This window comes from Mauremys reevesii, linkage group 4, assembly GCF_016161935.1.
Source record: "Mauremys reevesii isolate NIE-2019 linkage group 4, ASM1616193v1, whole genome shotgun sequence".
In the NCBI taxonomy this organism is placed as follows: domain Eukaryota; kingdom Metazoa; phylum Chordata; order Testudines; family Geoemydidae; genus Mauremys; species Mauremys reevesii.
Genome location: NC_052626.1, coordinates 133,125,277 through 133,141,553, shown reverse-complemented (window position 1 = coordinate 133,141,553; position 16,277 = coordinate 133,125,277). Strand labels below are relative to the sequence as shown.

Here is a 16,277-nt window from a genome sequence, read left to right as displayed (position 1 = left end):
TAGTGCCCCCCATATCGACTGTCAGGGCAGACTGACTCTGAGCTTGCCCTTCCTCCTCAGACCCTTCCCTTTTCCGGCAGGACCCTCCACCAGCACAGCTCTCCCTCGCCCCCCCAGTCACCGCTCCTGCCCCATGCTGGGCAAGGAGGCAGCCCCATCCCCCACCCCCAGTGAGGCTACAGTCAGGGGCAACAGCAGTGGAGGAGGCGCACGCAGCACCCCCTGGCACCCATGGGGGAGATGAGGGAGATTCCTGGACCTGAGAGGGGCCCTATGAGCACATGCAGTGACAGTGGTGGGGGTGAGTGTGCTGCTGGGGGGGGCAGGATGGGGGGCTCCTCCCCCAGAACTCGCTGCTGCTGGCAGGGAAAGGGCTGGGGTGAGTCCTCCTCTCTGGCCCCTATCCTAGAGCAGCCTGCCTGCACCCCAAACTCATCCCCAGCCCTGCCCCACCCCAGAGCCTCCAGCCAGAGCTTTCACCACCACCCCGCAACCTAACCCTCTGCCCTAGCCCTGAGCCCCTCCAACTCCCCAAACGCCTCATCTCCAACCCCAGCCAGAGCCCTCATCCCCCTGTATTCCAACCCTCTGCCTTAGCCCTGAGCTCCTCCAGCACCCCAAACCTCTCATCTCCAACCCCAGCCAGAGCTCTCATCCCCCCTGCACCCCAACCCTCTACCCTAGCCCTGAGCCCCTCCCACATCCCAAACCCCTCAGCCCCAGCCCTCATCCCCCTGCACCCTGTCTGCCCCAACCCTGAGCACCCTCCTGCATCATGAACCCCTCATCCTGAGCCTCACCCCACAGCCCTCACCCCACACCCCAACCCTCTGCCATAGCTCTGAGCCCCCTCCCACAGCCCAAACCTTTCATCCTCCCGCACCCTGTCTGCCCCAACCCTGAGCCCCCTCCTGCATCATGAACCCCTCATCCCCAGCCCCACCCCACAGCCCTCACCCCACCCCTCTGCCATAGCCCTGAGCCCCCTCCCACACCCCAAACCTCTCATCCTCAGCCCCACCCCAAACCCAACCCCACCCCCGCACCCCCTCCTTCCCCCAAACTCTCTCCCAGAGCCTGCACCCCAGACCTCCTCCCACAGCCTTGGGCAGGTGGGGGGGCAGAGTTTTGGGGGGGCAGAGTTTGGGTGGGGGTGGGTTCTGGGCACCACCAAAATTTCTACAAACCTGCCGCCCATGGCATTGGTGCCTTTTTAATTTGGGAGCCTGATAGACAGAAGGCTGTCAAATGAAGGGGAAGGTGGGTAGGTGGGCGGCTGGAGAAGTGTATTAAAGGGACTCCGTCCCTTGCTTGCTATCTGCTCTATATTAGTAGCTGTGCTCTGACTGGAACGACAAAGTCAGGCAAAAGCACAGAGGACAAAGCCAGCCCACTAGGTAGCAGCGCTCTGGTATCTGGTTCCCAGGTTACTGGATGGGAATTATGTGATTTTCATTGCCATGTCAGAATGACAGTGCTGGGAATTGAAGGGCTCTTAATGGGTACTGAATGGCTGTGCTGGAAGCCGGAAGGTCAGTCAAACATTCTCCATGGCCCCCTCGAGGAGCTTAGCATGTCCCCCTGAGAGCCAGCTGAGCTGCTGACAAGCAGCCACTCCGAGGGGGATTTTAGTTGCACTCTCTCCATTGGGGTAACTATCAGCTTGGGATATTTTGAAACCCTGTGAGTGGGAAGGGGCGGAGTCACATGCCAATATATAGGCTATTTCTCTTGCAAAATCTCCTTTGGGCCAAACCCTGCTCTCACTCAGTGGACTTATTTGGCGCCCACTCTGGACCCGACCAGCAAATCTCTCAAGCACATATTTAATGGGACTAGTCGTTGAGAAGCACGTGCAAAAGTGCATTGATGGCTCAGGGCCAAAGCGGAGCACTGGGCCCAGTGTGTTCAGTTTAATTCAATGCAGTTAAAGAGGTTCTCCTTCCTTTCCTCCTAAGTGTCCCCGTGTAAGTTACAGACAGGTCCAGTTCTGAATTTCTGCAAAGTTACGGGATGTATGAATCAGGCCTGTTTCTGTTAGCAGCTCACCAGTGTCAGAAGCTATGATTCGTTGTTAACCACTATGGGCAATAGTTGCCCCTCTGGAGCTTATGCTAGAATTTATACAGCAATTCCCACTCATGGATCTCGAAGCTTGGATGAGTTTCATTATCCCCATTTTACAGCGGAGTTAAGTGACTCACTCATATGGTAATTTAGTGACAGACCTGGAAGAGTCCAAGCTCCCAATCCCGTGCCCTGTTCACTAGCTCAGACTGCCTTCCTTGCTGAGATAGGGATGAGGGGCCAGTTGAAGTTTCCTTCAGGACTCTCTGTATTTCAGAGATTAGACTGACCTAGCCATAAAAATGTATCAATTTAGTGTTCAAGACTCCTGCTTTCCAGCACTTTAATCAGTTACCCTCTTTCTCACTGGCAAAACTAGATTTCGTCATTTGCAAAGTTAGAAATGCTAAAAATTAAAATGGGGGAAAGCGCAGGTGGGTTTGACTTCAGATGTTATTTTTTCCCTTCCATGTCTTTAAAAAAAAGGTTTTTGTTTGCATAATTACATTTTGCAGCTGTTAGAGCTGTTACTCCCTAATGTGGGCTGTGCTTTGGGGCATGATTTGATCCACTGAAAATGGACAAGGAGACACTGAGCTTTGATATCAGCTGCTTCTCATTAATTGCGGTTGCTGGGTATATATCGCTAAGCTTTGTTAAAACACCCCAATGAGCCTAAGCTTAAGGTCCCTGTAATATTAATTAGCTTAGCAGACTGTGCAAACTATTTACGTTTCTGTGCATGTGGGAATTACAGCTCACAGGCTTCCACGGGCAGCATGTGTTTGGTTCAACCCCCTCTTCTTTTACTGGAAAGGAAAATTTTGGAGAATGTGATTGGGGGCATCTGGCATGGGGAAGGCTGGAGATAGGCGGTTCTGCACTGGGAGAGGAGGCTGCCGGGGCCCAGGAGTTCTGCATCTGGGGTTGGGGGGAAGTGTGTCTTGCAAAGGAAGGCAGTGATTGACCATCCCTACCCACCCTCCTTCCCAGCCATCAGCAAGAGCTGCTCTGATTTCAAAAACTCTCTCTTTCTTTCCTCTCCCTGTCCCCAACTAGGTTTCCTTTGGATGCTCCTGAGCCTGACCTGCCATAGGGGATGCCCCAATTCACCTTCGCTTGCTTCTGTGGGCTCCACGGCTTCTGCAAGATGAAGAGGAAAAAAGAAGAGCCCAGTGCAGAGCAGGAGACGTCAGTGTGAGACTTGTCCCAGGTGTGTCACATTTACCCGCTCACTCACATCGCTGGATCCCAGCCCTGGTTTGAACTTGGTATGATATTTTTGCCCTTTGACTGAGATCCCGTTTCAGGGGGAATCAATCCCATTTCTGCTCTCTGATCTCTGTAACCATGAAGATGCACCCATCACATCTGCGTCCCATGCTTATTTTGCTCTCCTGCTGCACTGGTGGGTGCACAGGTCGGGGGTGAGGGGAGAGAAGGGAGTAACAGGATTGATGCTCCAAACCCTGGAACAGGAGGACCAGCATGTTCATTTAACTCCTAAAAGCAAAGCTGAGTTTCCTACGCTTGACTGTCGATAGTTAATCCTCCAAGTGCAACTAGGGCCGCTGGAAACAGGGTTCCTGTCCTGTGAGAACTTTTGAGATTTCAAAATGTTTTCGTGTCCTGAATCAGGATGAAAAATTGAAATCTCAAAAACTTCCACTAACTGAAAAACTGGATGAGGGAGGCCGGGGGCGGGGGGGGAAGGGGAGAACAGTTTGGATCAATTGTAACGTTTCATTTCCATTTTGAATCTTTCCCCTTTAACCTTTTTTTTGGGTCTAAATTTACTAAAATTTCTGAATAAAACATCGTTTTCCTTTGAAAAGCCACAACTTTTTTCCAAACCTTTTGAGTCAGGAGATTTGTCAAAACTGCCCCAGTTTCATGAGAAAGGTGGGTGAGGGAATATCTTCTGTTCGACCAACTTCTGTTGGTGAGAGAGACGAGCTTTCAAGCTTACACACCACTCGTCTTCCACCACAGTTTTGCTTTGGACAAATCGGCCTTTTTCAACAAAAAAAGAAGTTTTGCTGAGAAATTCTTGACCAGCTCTAATTGTGACCTCCACTAGGAGACTGCCGATCTTTGTTCCCTTCTAGTGGGTGGTCCATATAAAAGGCTTATGATTCTACTACTGCTCCTAGTTAATGGCTTAGTCCTTTAGCCTGTGTGGTAGCAGCTTGTGCTTTGAGTATTGAAGGTCAAGACTCTTGTGTTCAAATGCTCTGTTGGTCCAAGTGGAGTCAGTTATACACAGGGGCACTGGAACAGTTTGTACAGTGGGGGATGCCGAGAGCCATTCAACCAAACTGTAAACCCTGTACATGATGGAAACCACTTCAAGCCAGGGGTGCAGCAGTGCCAGCACCCTCAGCACCCCTAGTTCCAGCACCTCTGGTTATACAACGGCTTTTGCACCTGAATAAATTTGGTTTCCTCCTCTCTTCCCTGTATAACAACCTCATTGGCATCTATAAGAGGACAGTCAGTTTCTTAGGGGACTTGAAAGGAGCAAGTTCAAGTTTATAGGATGCTCTTGGTTACTGTAGCAGAGGGAATTCCAGCCAGGATCGATCATCTAACCATCAGCACACAGCTCCCGTTAGCAACAATAGCTGTGACTGGGGCCAGGGAGGGGAAACGAGGTGTCCACATCAGTGCAACATTCCCAAGGAGCAGGCTGTCTTGCTCAGTGTGGCCCTCCCACAGCGCTTGATAGATGAGCTGGGGAAGGTGTCCTGGCAGAAAGAGGTGAGCCTGGGACGTGAATGATGGGCTCGCTCATTGATGTCAGCAGCAGGCAGAGGAGAAGGTGGAGGAAGCTGGTTAATTTGTGTTCACACGTTTATCCTGCAACTTCTCTCATTTTCTTTCTCCTCCTTCTTCTTTCCTAGAGACTTGCCTGGCTTGGAAAAAAGCTGAAGCTCAGAAATGACCCTTACAGAAGAGCCACAAACAGGCATTATCCTGGGTGCTATGGTGGTTCAGCACAGATCCCCAGTCTCAAAGGTGCTTGGCCTTGGACCCCACAGCCATCCGTGGCAGAGAGAGATTTTTGTCTCTTTACTGGGTAAAAGTTTCATTCACCAGAAAGCTGTCCTTGTCTTGCTCGAATATGTCCCCCTGGACAGACTCTGAAAGAGATTTCCAAATCAAGAGCCAGGTCCTGCCCTCAGTTTCCCTGGAGTAAGTAGGCAGCAGGATTTGGCTCTATGTTTTTAAGTTGTCTCACTGCTGCACCGTCAACTGAAAATGAACAAGCTGTAGAGTTTTGTTAGTATCTCCCAAGCAAATGTCCTGTGTCTACAGGAAGCAGCTCCTAATGCTTCTGAGACATTTTGTGCTCAGATATGCTAGATGCCAGCATGGAGAAACCCTTAGGGAGTGGTGAAAACACACTGGGCTTTGATTCTGCTCCTTCTTGCATCGATGCAAATCAGGAGTCACTCCACTGAAGGCAATGGCGTTAGCCCAGTGGGAGAGCAGACTCATGCCCCTTATGTGTCTATATTAACTATGGGAAGTAAATTTTGCAGTTGGCCCCTTTTATATAATGGGCTTGAATCAAAATCCCTGAACTCTATGTGAAGAGAAGTTTGGAACTGGGACCCAGATTTCAGCTTTGGAGCTCAGGTCTATCTCTAGCGTGTATGCATCCTCCAGTGGTTCTCCACCTTTCCCATAATGGGTGCCCTCTTCCAATCTAGCCATTTAGCAATCTGGGAAAGGCAGAATCAACACGACCCTCTGACACCTGTTCATGTACATGCAGTGGGTCGCAACCCCCAGGATAAGAGCCCATGTTCTCAAAGAAATTCATATAGTTGAGAGTCTGGAAAATGCCAGTGTTCAAATCGTTAACTATTTTTTGCTGGAACTGCCTCACCTAATCCAGGCATAGCCATTAGCATTAGTGTAGTGCTGCAGTTTCAAAGGTTGTCCCTGTTTTCTCCCTCCTTGTCTGTATGTCTTTCCTACCTGCTGTTAAAGCCATATGGAAATTCCTTGGGTGCTGTGCCTTTCAGGAGGTGTTGCAGACAGACTCTCCTCTTCAGGTACCCTAAAATAGCCCCACTAGTTGTCACTGTGGATCCCAGAAAGTACATCTATTTCATGGCCTGATCCAAAGAACATTGAGGTCAGTAGAAACTCTCCATTTGATTTCAGTGGGTTTGGATCAGGACCTCACTCAGGAAGGTCTTCTTGTGGTAGTGTTGGAGATGTGCTTGAACCCAACCCTCAGCTCTGAACACCCCCCAGCCTTATGGCACTGGAAATCCAGATCCAACTTTAGCCCCTCAGACCCAGCTCTGGTTAATTCATACAGCCTCAACACTTTCACTCCTGAATCCTTTGCTGCCACCTCCAAAATGTTCAGCCCCTGAGGATACTAGAGTTTCGCTCTTTCGATGAGGATGGTCACACAATATTTGTAGCCCTTTCAGTCAGAATAAACTGCAGCTGCGGCGGCTTTCGAGAACTGGTAGCAAGGCCTGAGCTGGGTGCCTGACAGAGTCAGAAAGACAGGCTGTCAACATGACAGGCTGAGATGGTAGCCACGGAGATCTGAGGAGGGGTTCAAAATGGCTGCCTCAGGCAGGGCTGGTTCAGCCAGTATTGCAAAGCTGGTGACTGTAGGGAGCCCTCATGAACCCTCTCCTGCCCCAGTCATCTCTGTATGGAAAAGCCCATGGGAGGTTCCTTGCTCATGCTCCAGGGTTCAGTGGTGTGGAGTAGAAGCTGCTTTGTACTGAATGAGAACCCAGTGGGGACCACTTGGTCCCCCTAGAGAATTGGGGGGCCTCCTCCTTTAATATGTCCCTGGTTAGGGTAAATTGTTGGCTCTTTGCCTCCTCCTGTGTAACAGAAAATCTCCATTCACTCGCTCCTCTAAGTCCCTCAACAAACCCATAGCACCAGTTCTGGATACATCTCCTAAGGCCTGATTCCCACCATGGAATGGAACCAGCCCTCAGAATCAGTCAGGTCAGAGGATGGGTAGTGGGAGAAGGTCATGTGCTAAATCTAGTGGATGAGGTCTGGGGAGGGGGACAAGTGAATGACGTTGCATGGAACTGTCAACAGGCCTTCACTGCAGCCAGCCAAAGGCTTTGGGGACAAAGTTATTAATATTAAACCAGAAATAGTAATTGGGGCAAAACCATCATTTCTTTTTAAAGATCAAACATGGAGGATCAGGGCACAGAGTGCCTTAGGACGGTGGTGCCAGAGATTATTAATGCTGTAACTCTGATGCAAAAGCTTGCCCGGTAGGGTCTCTGAGGAATGTTGTCGCCTGCTCCCCTTTAGGAAGGGCAGACAGGTAAATCTTTAGGGGCCAGATCCGTGGCCAGTGTAAATCAGAGGAGACTCGTTGACTTCAATGGAGCTATGCAGATTTACACCATCTGAGGATCTGGCCCCGAAAAGAATAAGTTGAGCTAACTCAGAAAACAAATCCTTTCCCCTACTTATAAAACTCACTGACCTTTCCAGCTCTCAGACCGCTGCTGCGAGACCGGATTTATGCTTGACGAACAGAGCTGTGTGTGCTGGTGACAAGCTCTCCTTTTGGGAAGATTTGCTAGCTTGGCCAGCTACCAAAACCTACATGGCCCTTATTTTATTGTCTTATCTGAAGGGTTTAGCGTGAAACCTCTGCCCAGCAAGGATGACCAATAAAAGGAGACACATGAGATCATCTCCTGGGGTATAAGAAGAGCAACGAACTAAGCAGCTTTAAATAATCTTCGTCGGGTGCCAGTAGTCGGGGTTGCTCTAGGAGATGGTTGAGTCACTTCAAACACGAAACAGCTGGTAGCAGACCATAGCGACGAGTCCAACTGCACCTGATCTTGCTTAATGAGTCAGTCTGGAAAGTTCACATTCTGAGAAGCACTGTATTTTCCCATGGAGCATGAAGAAGATACTCACACAAGGTGCTGTCTGGTTCATGCACATGAAGGATCAAGCATAGGGAAAGGACCCAACACTGAAAGCATTGGGGTCACACTCCAGATGTATATGGCCCAGATGTCTTTTTTTTTCTCAGTGAACTTTGGCATGTCTGAGCCAACTTGTGATGGTGACCATTTTGCTACTGCATGATGCATTACAGAAACTCATCACTGGAGGCTGTTGGTCTTGTTTTCATCTCATTTCAATGGTGGCAGAACGTTTAGCAGAAGACTGAAATTTAGGCTTAGTTTGGGTATCTAAATCCCCTAGGAGATTAAACATTACAGGCCAAATCTTGGGGTCTCTCACCCAAGAAAAGCTTTTGCTGGGTCAACGCCTCACTGGAATGGAGCATTTTCAAATTCTATTGGCTCCAGAGAGAGCCAAAGGTGCTCAACATCCCTCAGGATATTGCCCCTTGACTGGGTTTTTTGCCTGAGTAAAGACTTCAGGATTTGGCCCTAAAATTCTTTCCAATCATTGACCCCATAATAAAGCAGGAGGAAAAGTGATGCAGAGGATGAACACTGCCCCTGAGCATCTCTAGATGCCAATATCACAAATGTGTGCTCTATTCTGCAAGTTGGCAGCAATGGGAAACATGATTTTTTAAAGAAAACCGTCTACAGCCATATTCTGGGTAGGGATATGCCTGTGCAGCTCCTACTGATGCCAATGGGAGCCCAATATATGTATCCAAAGCCAGGATACAGTTGGATATTTCCTAGCACAGTTCTGAGTTTCTGCACAGCAAGAAGTGCTTGGCAGCCTGTGAACTTTCACTCTGTTTTCTGCACTGAGCAAGGTGGGGGTAGTTATTTTGACTCATCCCCATTCATTTTCAATGGATACAAGAGACTATCTTTACTGGCCTTCTACTTATACAGAGCAAGAAGAGCTACCTCTTTAGTGCAAGTGGCAGGGACTTGTGCACAGCTATAAGCTATAGCAGCTATTCTGGCAGCAGAAGTTTGTCCCAACTGAAGATCAGTTGGCCGCAAGTCCCTGAGACCTTTCAAATTCCTTTGGGTCGAAGTCAGAGGCAGGAGATTTGCAGATGATCACAGTCTGTATCCTTTTTAGTAAGTTGGACCCCATGTAAGCTAAGAATACTAATGTTTTCTCCAGTGCGGTGAGTTTTAATTGTTTAATGGAGCACTAGGTGAATAGCCAAGAACCTAGGCTGCTATGAGTCTTTGATTATGGAGCCATCATGGCTTCATAGTTAAGGTTCCAAAATTAATACACATACCCTGAGATTCTGTAAAGAGCTAACAGCTTTACTGAATGTATCCAGCTTGGCTGGAGGTTTATACAGCACTAATTAAATGCTCCTGAAATGGGTCTTATGTAAAAACTGGTATGAGTGCTTCAGAGGTTTTCTCTCAATTGTGATTGTTCCAAAATCTGGTCTGGATGGAGGAGGGGGATCTTTCCAGGACAATACGGTAACCTATTGAATATATATTGTAGACCACCATATATCTGCTGAATTTATCTCACCTCAAGAATTGCACCTGCCTCCAGCAAAGAGCTTCCTAGCTAGGCATGGATTAATATAATATGTAAAATATGTAGACACACACACACACACACACACACACACACACATATATATATATATATATAATGTATATATGTGTGTCTCTACATATTTTTATATATATATATATATATAAATATGTAGAGACACACATATACATATACATATATATAAATTGAAAATGTATAATATGTAGAGACACACATATACATATATATATATAAATTGAAAATGCAATAAATTACACAAGTACAATATCAATGTTTAAAAGCTCAAGCTGCAGTTATTTTTAAAGAGAACTTTCCTTGTATGTGGATAGATAGTTCCCAAAGTAATAATATGTTATCCACAGTGGCTCTAAGCAAAATTATTTGCTCCTGGCTTGACCCCAGTGGTGCTCATAAATGGCTTGTGGCGCTTCTTGATTCTCCTATCATAATGACTTGACCTCTAGGTTGATGGCTGAAGGTTCCTTCATCCGCACATCATTTCCCACCAGGTTCCAGCCCGGCGCTTTTCTGCAGCGAACCTGTCAACAGTCTGAACTTCCAAGCAGTTTGCTCTTTGCTAATTGCCCAGGCTGAGAGTGGGGGCTGCCAACTAACTTCCACATGACAAGGTTGCAGTGGGCAAAAAGTTAGATTTTTTCCTCCCCAGTGGCAGCATTTTATTAGGACACCAGACTCTTCCAAAACTGTGAAAGCTGGAAAGCTGATAGCTCTTGTCAAAGCACAAATGAGCTCCCCTCTCTCTTTCTCTTCCTCACCCACATACTCGCACAAGCCCTGGCATTTTTATAAGTATATATAAGAAGCATTTTGCTTCAGTGGCCAGAATTTCCCTTGTTCCCATACTTGTGTAACATGCTTTATGCTGCTTGTCCATCTGGCTTCCACCTTTCCACCTCAGAGGTGACGGCATTTCAGTGGGGCTATAGAAATGTAAATCTTAATACTACTACTACTACTTAATTAACAATAATGACAAACGATTACAGAGCTATTCATCTATAAATCTCAAAGCACTTTACAAAGGAAGGGAAGCATCATTACCTCCATGCTACTGAGGGGGAAACTGAGGCTCAGAGCAGGGAAGTGACCTGCCCAAAGCCACCCAGGGAGTCAGTGGCAGAGGCAGGAAAATAACCCAGGTGTCCTGACTCCCAGTTGTCCCTGTGAAGCTCTTTTGGATCCTTTGGGTGAAAAGGGTGCTATAGAAAAATGTAAGGTTATTTTTCTCTTTTTATGACACATTTCCTTTAATATCACTTCCAGCCACCCCAAAGTCTCTGTATAATTCTCCCCATTATAACAGGAGTCTTAACTGTAACGTAACTCCCCAGAACAGCTTCAAAGAGAAGAGTTCTATGCTAGCTACCATCATTGTTCCTCGGAAAATGAATGTTATGCTCCTGAAAGATGCATTTGTTCCCACCAGAAATAATCCATCTCTAATCCTATTATAGTGAAGGAAACCATCCAAGTTTCTCTAAATGAGAATGGAAGGATATATTTGAAACAGGCAAATCTGCTCATCTCTGCAATGCAGCAAGCACTGATGTGCGAAACTCCATTGCTACACACCCCACTGGTTGCCTGCAGCCCTTGCCCATGACCAGCTTTTCAGATGACCCAGTGGGGACCTATGAACTTAGCAAGGTGATGTGCTCATGGGAATTTAGGAAACCAAATATGCAGCCCCCATTCCCCATCCAATTCTTTCTGGGCAGGTGGCAAAATGTATTTAAGTTAAAGGGACAGATGCTCCACTGGTATAAATCAGCATAGCTCCAATGACGCCAATTTACTAGAGCTGAGGATCTGGCCCAAAATGTCTTGAAATTAAAAGGCAAACCAGCATTGCTTGATCTTGACAGTAGAGAGTCTGTAGTAGTGCTGATGGTTTAGTCAAGGGGGAAACAACTTTAATGATCAAAATAACCAGAGCGTTGCCTTGGGCTAACTCCCAACAGAGGCAGTGTATCCTCTTTGTAAATATTGGCCTACTTTGGAGCCAGAGAGTCTCCAGATGTTTATTTGCATGACAGTAAGTGGGTAGGGGACCAAAAAATTGTGTGTGTGTGCGTGGTGGGGTTTCATCCCAAGTTGTTTTGTTTTTTATCAGCAGATGATCTCTTGACAGAGGTGGTCTTGCCAAGGGAACTTTCACTGCATTTATTTAAGATGCAGGAAATATTTGTGCAGTGAATTGGAAGGGTACAGAACATGCACAAAGCGTGAAGCCAAGAAAAAAGCTGCAGCTTGAACTCTTGTTGTGTAACATATTCCTGACAGTCTTACTGAAGATGTGCAAGAAGAACAGGGATATAGCCTAATCCAGCCTTTCTCAATCTGTGGGTCGGGACCCCAGAGTGGGTTGCCACCCTGTTTTAATGAGGTTGCCAGGGCTGGCATTAGATGTGCAGGGGTTAGGGACCAAAGCCCAAACCCCACCATCTGGGCCCAAAGCCCAAGGACTTCATCCCTTAGTGGTGGTTGTCAGGTCACAGAACCCCCACCTGGAGCTGAAGCCCTTGCGCTTTGGCTCCCCAGCCCAGAACAGTGGAGCTCGTTCTTTGCCCGGGCAGCTTGGCTTAGGTGAGCTCAGGCTTCGGTGGTCCCTCCTGGGGACATGTAGTAATTTTTGTTGTCAGAAGGGGGTCACAATGCAGTGAAGTTTGAGAACCCCTGGCCTAATCTAATCTGCTACACATGCCCACATGGCTATAATATATCAAGTTGGAATCTCTTTTTTTTTTGGTAAACTCCACAATAGGATTTAAATCTTCATTCCACTGGAACACTTCGCAAACACAAGCTTTTGGCATTTAATTGGATTGGAACAGTATCAGTGTTCTGTTTATTACAGCCAGAGTGATTTCTGCATTCCAGTGTGTATCCAATTTCTTTTAAGATTATCTAACCAAAGGTGCCCTTTTCTTTCTTGCACTTCTAGGGTGCTATGGTGGGATTATGTTATTTTAAATGCACTTTACCCCCCCCCATGTTGAGTTGGTGGCCCCAGTTATCTTGCTCTTTATGATTATGCACAGAACATCTGTGGGTAGTTAGGTGTGAAGAAATCAGACATCTGCACACCACTGTTTCGTCTGATACCTTCTGTAACTGACACGGTCCCCCAGTAAGTTCTTTGACCAATATTTCAAAAGTCACTAGTGATTTTGGGTCCCCAGCTTGAGTCACTTTAATGAGTGCTGAGATCCAGAGGGTGAATGCTCAGCACTTGCTGAAAATCAGGCTCCCATAAGGTGTCTCTAGATGGGCATTCAGAATCACTAGTCACTTTAGAAAATCCCTCCGCTCCCCTCCCCCCGCCTGCCCCATCCCCACTCATCAGCAGAATAGCCTTCCTGGCCCATATCTTGCAGTCCTTTGCGTTGAGCTGAACAGGAATTTTGCCCTGAACAAGAACTGCAGGATCCAGACCATTATTTGTATCTCTTCTTTAAGAGTAAAAAGACAGTTGCTTAAATACAATGTATATTCATTGAATGTATCTGTATATAATTTGCACAGCCACTTTGTAAAGCAGGGTGATCACATGGGTAACATACTCATGGACTTAAACCACTGATAATTAAACAATCCTCACTATGAAGTTTATTATATGTATAGATTTATACGTAGGGTCACATTTCACTCTCATTTATGCGGTGTAAATGCAGAGAGTTTGTCCGTGTGTTCTAATGTCACAAACAAACAAACAAACAAACAAAAACCAACGTGTAGTACAGAGATGGGCCTGAACTAACCCCTTGGATCCAAGAACCCCAAAACTTCCACCAGGTTTGGGGATGTTGGGGGGGCCTCAGACCCATCTCTAGTATAAGGGCATGTAAACAAAAAGCAGAACAAAGCAAGGATATAGTCACAGAAGATGCAACACTATGGCCCTGACTCACCCAGCAAAGCATATGCATAAATTTAAGCTTGTTCTAAAAAGCTTTACTGGATTGGATCCTAAAATACAACAGGCCTAGTTCACCTCTAATGTAACCCCATTGTTCTTCAGTGAAATGTACAGTTACCCACACATTTAAAGGTACAGGACTGTCTTTGCAATGTATTAAGTGTCTCCCTATTGTCCTTTTTTCTTTCACTGTCTGGATTCCATCATAAAGGGACCTAACCAGACATGTTCCTCAGGAGTCTCCCAGCCTCAGTAGCCATGGAAACCAGCTATTTTTAGTCTGTTTTTCAAGATGCCAATAAATGACTTTTCTCTACTTTGGAAAGACAGAGGACCCGGTCAGCCTCATGTATTAATGCATGGTAACTTAGTGTCTTAAAAAGCCATGCAAACTTCTTGTAAAGTACTGTATATTTAAGAAGAAAAATAAATGTGAAACTTGTTAATAGGAGAATATGTAAACATGCACAGTAGATTATTCACTTGCTATTATATTTCCTGAGAAAAATATTTGTAATACTTTTTAGAGCACATGCTTTAGAGTATAGATTTTATAGATGTCTGGAGATAAAGAGTATTTTTGGTACATGACATGTTTTGCTTTCTCCTTTTTCAAGCTGCTTGCTTAATCCCTGCCCCAGACATACATTGGCAGTGTTTGGAAATTAAATCAATGCCTGTGAGAATGCAATCCCATTAAAAATCCCCAAACAATGACTCTGTTTTCTAGGATTTCATTCATGTTTGAAGCTGGAGGCTTTTTAAAAAGGACTCAGAAACAAATTTGTATGATTAATTATCAGGCTGCATTTTAATGAGTGACAGTGGCTTAGCATTCTTCAGCCAAATTCAATATGCAAAGGGAAATAAATGTAGCGGGATAGAGGATCTGTTTCCTTGAGGGTTTTCTTAAAACCAGTCACATCTGCAGGAATTAATTAGGGCCCGGACTTGCAATGCAATGCAATGTAATGGGGCAGACCTTTGCATCCATGCAGAGCCCCATTGACTTCAGTGGTACAATAATACTAGCACAAAAGTCCACCCACATACATCACATTGCAGGACTGAGGCCTTGGTGGTATTTTCCCACATACTTGGTATGACTTGATTAAAATTATGCATATATACCTTGTACAGTATTTTTGAATACCCTAACCTTATATACCCTTCCTACAGATCACACAAGCCTTGTGGTGGGAAAACTCTGGTAGGGCAACGGTGCTGTGCAGGCCACCCTTCATAGACTGTCTGATCCTGCAAAGGGCGGAATGTCTTCTGCAAGGTGCTGCCTCTCAGCTCCCACTCAGGGCTGCCGAGAGTGGGTCTGGGCCCTGGTGAAAAAAAATTTGGGGGCCCCCCAGCAAGGGCGGACTGCTAAACAGGGCCGATGAAGCCAGGGAGGCCCTGGACCCCCTTCCGGACCGCCAGGCCCCGGTAATTTGTACCGGATTCCCCCTCCCCTTCGTCGGCCCTGCTCCTACTGACTTCAACGGGAGCTGAAGGCACGCTCTGGATCTTGCAGGAAGTACTGAGGATACCTTGCAGCACTGGCGCCATAGAAACACAGAGCCAGATCCTCAGCTGGTGTAAATCAATGTAGCAGGAGGATCTGGCTCACTCACTCCAGCATTGGTAGCTGGGCTAGGAAAACCATCCTGGAATCAGATCAATAAAACTCTTGCGCGTGATGATGACCAAAGTGATTTTCTTTATACACTTAACAGGTATCCTAGGGCTAGATATACATGGAGCCCAGTGACTTGTGCTGTAACATATCTAGTTTACAAGACTGTATTATAAATTATAGATGCATATCATGTCTGTAACTTGCACTGAAATACCTGCCTCTTGATCTGTCTCCTGCTGATTAATTTTCTTTACTGACTAGTCCCTTTTTTGGAAGCAGCTAACTGGCTTTGTTTCTGTTCTTTTGTATGTCTCTGAAATCTATGCACCTGGAGTAAGCACTTTCTTGTTCTAACTGTAAAAGCATGACTAGGAAAGCAGGTATGTTAATTGCTGTAATAAAGAGACTTTATAATATCCCTTTGCAGTAGATGAATTACATTTTCCATGTTGTTGATACTTCTTTATTATTACTGAGATCAATGACTCGACACCAACAGGCTATTGCAAACATTACCAAGCAAAAGGAGTACAAACATGGCACTTACAGATGGTGGGAAAGAGAATACAAAGAGTAAGGTTGAAAGGAGAACATTAAAGAGAGTGCAAATGGGGTCATTAAGATTACGGTCAAAATTAATCATTTGCTCCTTATTATCCTGACTCATATGAAAACAAAATAAGGTGTCACTCAATCAATGTCATGGCAGATAACATTAAATCTCGAGGTCGCACCCTTTGTTGTTTATATAGGCCAACCTGTGCAAAGAAACACCCCTTCACATGCTGTGTGAGGTGCAAAACTGGGGAGCATTTTGGAAGTGGCTGTTTTTAATCCTGAGGGAACTGTACTGCCAAAGTGGACAAGGAGCCCCAGGGGACTTCAACAGAGGTTCTACTCTTCCAAGGATGCCTCCCGATCTGTGGGGTTTCCTCCATGCATGCTGGGGCATCTGAGGCTCAGAAAGGCCTGTCCCCTTCCCAAGCTCCCCAGATACTTTGGAAACTCCCTGGGCCTGATTCTCCATTGTCTTGTACCTTCTTTAACCATTTATTTTGTGCAAAGCAGGTGTAAAACACCAGTAGTGACATAAAGGCCTGATCCAAAGCCCACTGAATTATGTTGGCCTTTGGATCAGCC

At 46.3% G+C, this 16,277-nt stretch overlaps 1 protein-coding gene and 1 long non-coding RNA gene across 29 annotated transcripts in view; one reads left to right on the top strand and one right to left on the bottom strand.

The window, feature by feature from the left end:
• LOC120402878 overlaps positions 1-8,627 on the top strand; it is a 60,418-nt gene extending 51,791 nt beyond the window's left edge. Inside the window, exons 2-3 of one of the 2 annotated variants that reach the window (XR_005597342.1) lie at positions 3,127-3,280; positions 4,971-8,627. This is a non-coding gene — a long non-coding RNA (uncharacterized LOC120402878). Of the gene's footprint in view, positions 1-3,126; positions 3,339-4,970 lie in introns of both variants that reach the window. The other variant, XR_005597343.1, reaches the window with a different exon arrangement.
• The window catches only part of CDK18 (cyclin dependent kinase 18), a 173,452-nt gene that overhangs the window by 150,497 nt on the left and 6,678 nt on the right, over positions 1-16,277 (bottom strand). For 14 of the 27 annotated variants that reach the window (XM_039533361.1, XM_039533364.1, XM_039533376.1 and 11 more), the window contains 2 exons: positions 3,155-3,210; positions 2,229-2,357 (listed from right to left, as the gene is read on the bottom strand). The exons of 7 other annotated variants lie outside the window; for them this stretch is intronic. The gene's annotated coding sequence lies outside the window, so the exon portion shown is untranslated. Of the gene's footprint in view, positions 1-2,228; positions 2,358-3,154; positions 3,211-16,277 lie in introns of those variants that run through there. 6 more of the 27 variants (XM_039533362.1, XM_039533368.1, XM_039533379.1 and 3 more) reach the window with 1 other exon arrangement.